Consider the following 7,110-nt stretch of genomic DNA (forward strand, 5'->3'; position numbering starts at 1 on the left):
AAGTCAGATTTAGGTATAAAATTATACCTTTACTCGCCGCCTGTAACAAAATTGTAACTTATAACCGCGCACGAACCGTGAATCTTTGCGCGAGCGCCACGTGACACGACTATCGTGTGGTCGAGCGGCAGTCCACTGCCATACGCCTGCCCTGCCCGGGAGGCCCGCCGACCAAATGTACCTAAACTGCGTTAGTGACACCCCCCTGCTCGTAGAAAAAGTTTTGCATACAATAGTGATATAATCAAGCTTTTCAATCTCGTACCTCACTTAGGCAACTCAGCAAGCTTCGTTGCATAAACACGGTACTTGACTGAAAAGCTCTCTATTATATCACGTTTGTATAAAATACTCTTCTTCCTCGCGTTATCCCGGCATTTTTGCCACGGCTCATGGGGGCCTGGGGTCCGCTTGACAACTAATCCCATGATTTGACGTAGGCACTAGTTTTTACGAAAACGACTGCCATCTGACTTTCCAACCCAGAGGGGAAACTAGGCCTTATTGGGAATTAGTCCGGTTAACTCACGATGTGTTCCTTCACCGAAAAGCGACTGGCAAATATCAAATGATATTTCGTACATAAGTTCCGAAAAACTCATTGGTACGAGCCGGGGTTTGAACCCGTGACCTCCGGATTGAAAGTCGCACGCTCTTACCTCTAGGCCACCAGCGCTTCATACGTATAAAATAGTATTTACGTTTGTATAAAATACTATTTTAGTTAAATGATAAAGTCTGAAATTTCCGAATGAATCTATTTACGGGCGGCCTCTACCTCAGTGAATAATCGCTCGTATACTACAGGAGCGCGAGTACCTGGTGCGCTGCGCCGCCCGCATCACGGCGCTGCGGCCGCGCGTGGTGCTGGTGCGCGGCGCCGTGGCGCGCCCCGTGCAGGACGCGCTGCGGGCTGCTTACATAATACTCGCTCGTATACTACAGGAGCGCGAGTACCTGGTGCGCTGCGCCGCCCGCATCACGGCGCTGCGGCCGCGCGTGGTGCTGGTGCGCGGCGCCGTGGCGCGCCCCGTGCAGGACGCGCTGCGGGCTGCTTACATAATACTCGCTCGTATACTACAGGAGCGCGAGTACCTGGTGCGCTGCGCCGCCCGCATCACGGCGCTGCGGCCGCGCGTGGTGCTGGTGCGCGGCGCCGTGGCGCGCCCCGTGCAGGACGCGCTGCGGGCTGCTTACATAATACTCGCTCGTATACTACAGGAGCGCGAGTACCTGGTGCGCTGCGCCGCCCGCATCACGGCGCTGCGGCCGCGCGTGGTGCTGGTGCGCGGCGCCGTGGCGCGCCCCGTGCAGGACGCGCTGCGGGCTGCTTACATAATACTCGCTCGTATACTACAGGAGCGCGAGTACCTGGTGCGCTGCGCCGCCCGCATCACGGCGCTGCGGCCGCGCGTGGTGCTGGTGCGCGGCGCCGTGGCGCGCCCCGTGCAGGACGCGCTGCGGGCTGCTTACATAATACTCGCTCGTATACTACAGGAGCGCGAGTACCTGGTGCGCTGCGCCGCCCGCATCACGGCGCTGCGGCCGCGCGTGGTGCTGGTGCGCGGCGCCGTGGCGCGCCCCGTGCAGGACGCGCTGCGGGCTGCTTACATAATACTCGCTCGTATACTACAGGAGCGCGAGTACCTGGTGCGCTGCGCCGCCCGCATCACGGCGCTGCGGCCGCGCGTGGTGCTGGTGCGCGGCGCCGTGGCGCGCCCCGTGCAGGACGCGCTGCGGGCTGCTTACATAATACTCGCTCGTATACTACAGGAGCGCGAGTACCTGGTGCGCTGCGCCGCCCGCATCACGGCGCTGCGGCCGCGCGTGGTGCTGGTGCGCGGCGCCGTGGCGCGCCCCGTGCAGGACGCGCTGCGGGCTGCTTACATAATACTCGCTCGTATACTACAGGAGCGCGAGTACCTGGTGCGCTGCGCCGCCCGCATCACGGCGCTGCGGCCGCGCGTGGTGCTGGTGCGCGGCGCCGTGGCGCGCCCCGTGCAGGACGCGCTGCGGGCTGCTTACATAATACTCGCTCGTATACTACAGGAGCGCGAGTACCTGGTGCGCTGCGCCGCCCGCATCACGGCGCTGCGGCCGCGCGTGGTGCTGGTGCGCGGCGCCGTGGCGCGCCCCGTGCAGGACGCGCTGCGGGCTGCTTACATAATACTCGCTCGTATACTACAGGAGCGCGAGTACCTGGTGCGCTGCGCCGCCCGCATCACGGCGCTGCGGCCGCGCGTGGTGCTGGTGCGCGGCGCCGTGGCGCGCCCCGTGCAGGACGCGCTGCGGGCTGCTTACATAATACTCGCTCGTATACTACAGGAGCGCGAGTACCTGGTGCGCTGCGCCGCCCGCATCACGGCGCTGCGGCCGCGCGTGGTGCTGGTGCGCGGCGCCGTGGCGCGCCCCGTGCAGGACGCGCTGCGGGCTGCTTACATAATACTCGCTCGTATACTACAGGAGCGCGAGTACCTGGTGCGCTGCGCCGCCCGCATCACGGCGCTGCGGCCGCGCGTGGTGCTGGTGCGCGGCGCCGTGGCGCGCCCCGTGCAGGACGCGCTGCGGGCTGCTTACATAATACTCGCTCGTATACTACAGGAGCGCGAGTACCTGGTGCGCTGCGCCGCCCGCATCACGGCGCTGCGGCCGCGCGTGGTGCTGGTGCGCGGCGCCGTGGCGCGCCCCGTGCAGGACGCGCTGCGGGCTGCTTACATAATACTCGCTCGTATACTACAGGAGCGCGAGTACCTGGTGCGCTGCGCCGCCCGCATCACGGCGCTGCGGCCGCGCGTGGTGCTGGTGCGCGGCGCCGTGGCGCGCCCCGTGCAGGACGCGCTGCGGGCTGCTTACATAATACTCGCTCGTATACTACAGGAGCGCGAGTACCTGGTGCGCTGCGCCGCCCGCATCACGGCGCTGCGGCCGCGCGTGGTGCTGGTGCGCGGCGCCGTGGCGCGCCCCGTGCAGGACGCGCTGCGGGCTGCTTACATAATACTCGCTCGTATACTACAGGAGCGCGAGTACCTGGTGCGCTGCGCCGCGCGCATCACGGCGCTGCGGCCGCGCGTGGTGCTGGTGCGCGGCGCCGTGGCGCGCCCCGTGCAGGACGCGCTGCGGGCTGCTTACATAATACTCGCTCGTATACTACAGGAGCGCGAGTACCTGGTGCGCTGCGCCGCCCGCATCACGGCGCTGCGGCCGCGCGTGGTGCTGGTGCGCGGCGCCGTGGCGCGCCCCGTGCAGGACGCGCTGCGGGCTGCTTACATAATACTCGCTCGTATACTACAGGAGCGCGAGTACCTGGTGCGCTGCGCCGCCCGCATCACGGCGCTGCGGCCGCGCGTGGTGCTGGTGCGCGGCGCCGTGGCGCGCCCCGTGCAGGACGCGCTGCGGGCTGCTTACATAATACTCGCTCGTATACTACAGGAGCGCGAGTACCTGGTGCGCTGCGCCGCCCGCATCACGGCGCTGCGGCCGCGCGTGGTGCTGGTGCGCGGCGCCGTGGCGCGCCCCGTGCAGGACGCGCTGCGGGCTGCTTACATAATACTCGCTCGTATACTACAGGAGCGCGAGTACCTGGTGCGCTGCGCCGCCCGCATCACGGCGCTGCGGCCGCGCGTGGTGCTGGTGCGCGGCGCCGTGGCGCGCCCCGTGCAGGACGCGCTGCGGGCTGCTTACATAATACTCGCTCGTATACTACAGGAGCGCGAGTACCTGGTGCGCTGCGCCGCGCGCATCACGGCGCTGCGGCCGCGCGTGGTGCTGGTGCGCGGCGCCGTGGCGCGCCCCGTGCAGGACGCGCTGCGGGCTGCTTACATAATACTCGCTCGTATACTACAGGAGCGCGAGTACCTGGTGCGCTGCGCCGCCCGCATCACGGCGCTGCGGCCGCGCGTGGTGCTGGTGCGCGGCGCCGTGGCGCGCCCCGTGCAGGACGCGCTGCGGGCTGCTTACATAATACTCGCTCGTATACTACAGGAGCGCGAGTACCTGGTGCGCTGCGCCGCCCGCATCACGGCGCTGCGGCCGCGCGTGGTGCTGGTGCGCGGCGCCGTGGCGCGCCCCGTGCAGGACGCGCTGCGGGCTGCTTACATAATACTCGCTCGTATACTACAGGAGCGCGAGTACCTGGTGCGCTGCGCCGCCCGCATCACGGCGCTGCGGCCGCGCGTGGTGCTGGTGCGCGGCGCCGTGGCGCGCCCCGTGCAGGACGCGCTGCGGGCTGCTTACATAATACTCGCTCGTATACTACAGGAGCGCGAGTACCTGGTGCGCTGCGCCGCCCGCATCACGGCGCTGCGGCCGCGCGTGGTGCTGGTGCGCGGCGCCGTGGCGCGCCCCGTGCAGGACGCGCTGCGGGCTGCTTACATAATACTCGCTCGTATACTACAGGAGCGCGAGTACCTGGTGCGCTGCGCCGCCCGCATCACGGCGCTGCGGCCGCGCGTGGTGCTGGTGCGCGGCGCCGTGGCGCGCCCCGTGCAGGACGCGCTGCGGGCTGCTTACATAATACTCGCTCGTATACTACAGGAGCGCGAGTACCTGGTGCGCTGCGCCGCCCGCATCACGGCGCTGCGGCCGCGCGTGGTGCTGGTGCGCGGCGCCGTGGCGCGCCCCGTGCAGGACGCGCTGCGGGCTGCTTACATAATACTCGCTCGTATACTACAGGAGCGCGAGTACCTGGTGCGCTGCGCCGCGCGCATCACGGCGCTGCGGCCGCGCGTGGTGCTGGTGCGCGGCGCCGTGGCGCGCCCCGTGCAGGACGCGCTGCGGGCTGCTTACATAATACTCGCTCGTATACTACAGGAGCGCGAGTACCTGGTGCGCTGCGCCGCGCGCATCACGGCGCTGCGGCCGCGCGTGGTGCTGGTGCGCGGCGCCGTGGCGCGCCCCGTGCAGGACGCGCTGCGGGCTGCTTACATAATACTCGCTCGTATACTACAGGAGCGCGAGTACCTGGTGCGCTGCGCCGCCCGCATCACGGCGCTGCGGCCGCGCGTGGTGCTGGTGCGCGGCGCCGTGGCGCGCCCCGTGCAGGACGCGCTGCGGGCTGCTTACATAATACTCGCTCGTATACTACAGGAGCGCGAGTACCTGGTGCGCTGCGCCGCCCGCATCACGGCGCTGCGGCCGCGCGTGGTGCTGGTGCGCGGCGCCGTGGCGCGCCCCGTGCAGGACGCGCTGCGGGCTGCTTACATAATACTCGCTCGTATACTACAGGAGCGCGAGTACCTGGTGCGCTGCGCCGCGCGCATCACGGCGCTGCGGCCGCGCGTGGTGCTGGTGCGCGGCGCCGTGGCGCGCCCCGTGCAGGACGCGCTGCGGGCTGCTTACATAATACTCGCTCGTATACTACAGGAGCGCGAGTACCTGGTGCGCTGCGCCGCCCGCATCACGGCGCTGCGGCCGCGCGTGGTGCTGGTGCGCGGCGCCGTGGCGCGCCCCGTGCAGGACGCGCTGCGGGCTGCTTACATAATACTCGCTCGTATACTACAGGAGCGCGAGTACCTGGTGCGCTGCGCCGCCCGCATCACGGCGCTGCGGCCGCGCGTGGTGCTGGTGCGCGGCGCCGTGGCGCGCCCCGTGCAGGACGCGCTGCGGGCTGCTTACATAATACTCGCTCGTATACTACAGGAGCGCGAGTACCTGGTGCGCTGCGCCGCCCGCATCACGGCGCTGCGGCCGCGCGTGGTGCTGGTGCGCGGCGCCGTGGCGCGCCCCGTGCAGGACGCGCTGCGGGCTGCTTACATAATACTCGCTCGTATACTACAGGAGCGCGAGTACCTGGTGCGCTGCGCCGCCCGCATCACGGCGCTGCGGCCGCGCGTGGTGCTGGTGCGCGGCGCCGTGGCGCGCCCCGTGCAGGACGCGCTGCGGGCTGCTTACATAATACTCGCTCGTATACTACAGGAGCGCGAGTACCTGGTGCGCTGCGCCGCCCGCATCACGGCGCTGCGGCCGCGCGTGGTGCTGGTGCGCGGCGCCGTGGCGCGCCCCGTGCAGGACGCGCTGCGGGCTGCTTACATAATACTCGCTCGTATACTACAGGAGCGCGAGTACCTGGTGCGCTGCGCCGCCCGCATCACGGCGCTGCGGCCGCGCGTGGTGCTGGTGCGCGGCGCCGTGGCGCGCCCCGTGCAGGACGCGCTGCGGGCTGCTTACATAATACTCGCTCGTATACTACAGGAGCGCGAGTACCTGGTGCGCTGCGCCGCCCGCATCACGGCGCTGCGGCCGCGCGTGGTGCTGGTGCGCGGCGCCGTGGCGCGCCCCGTGCAGGACGCGCTGCGGGCTGCTTACATAATACTCGCTCGTATACTACAGGAGCGCGAGTACCTGGTGCGCTGCGCCGCGCGCATCACGGCGCTGCGGCCGCGCGTGGTGCTGGTGCGCGGCGCCGTGGCGCGCCCCGTGCAGGACGCGCTGCGGGCTGCTTACATAATACTCGCTCGTATACTACAGGAGCGCGAGTACCTGGTGCGCTGCGCCGCGCGCATCACGGCGCTGCGGCCGCGCGTGGTGCTGGTGCGCGGCGCCGTGGCGCGCCCCGTGCAGGACGCGCTGCGGGCTGCTTACATAATACTCGCTCGTATACTACAGGAGCGCGAGTACCTGGTGCGCTGCGCCGCCCGCATCACGGCGCTGCGGCCGCGCGTGGTGCTGGTGCGCGGCGCCGTGGCGCGCCCCGTGCAGGACGCGCTGCGGGCTGCTTACATAATACTCGCTCGTATACTACAGGAGCGCGAGTACCTGGTGCGCTGCGCCGCGCGCATCACGGCGCTGCGGCCGCGCGTGGTGCTGGTGCGCGGCGCCGTGGCGCGCCCCGTGCAGGACGCGCTGCGGGCTGCTTACATAATACTCGCTCGTATACTACAGGAGCGCGAGTACCTGGTGCGCTGCGCCGCCCGCATCACGGCGCTGCGGCCGCGCGTGGTGCTGGTGCGCGGCGCCGTGGCGCGCCCCGTGCAGGACGCGCTGCGGGCTGCTTACATAATACTCGCTCGTATACTACAGGAGCGCGAGTACCTGGTGCGCTGCGCCGCCCGCATCACGGCGCTGCGGCCGCGCGTGGTGCTGGTGCGCGGCGCCGTGGCGCGCCCCGTGCAG

Source organism: Cydia splendana, chromosome 12, assembly GCF_910591565.1.
Source record: "Cydia splendana chromosome 12, ilCydSple1.2, whole genome shotgun sequence".
NCBI classification, from domain to species: domain Eukaryota; kingdom Metazoa; phylum Arthropoda; class Insecta; order Lepidoptera; family Tortricidae; genus Cydia; species Cydia splendana.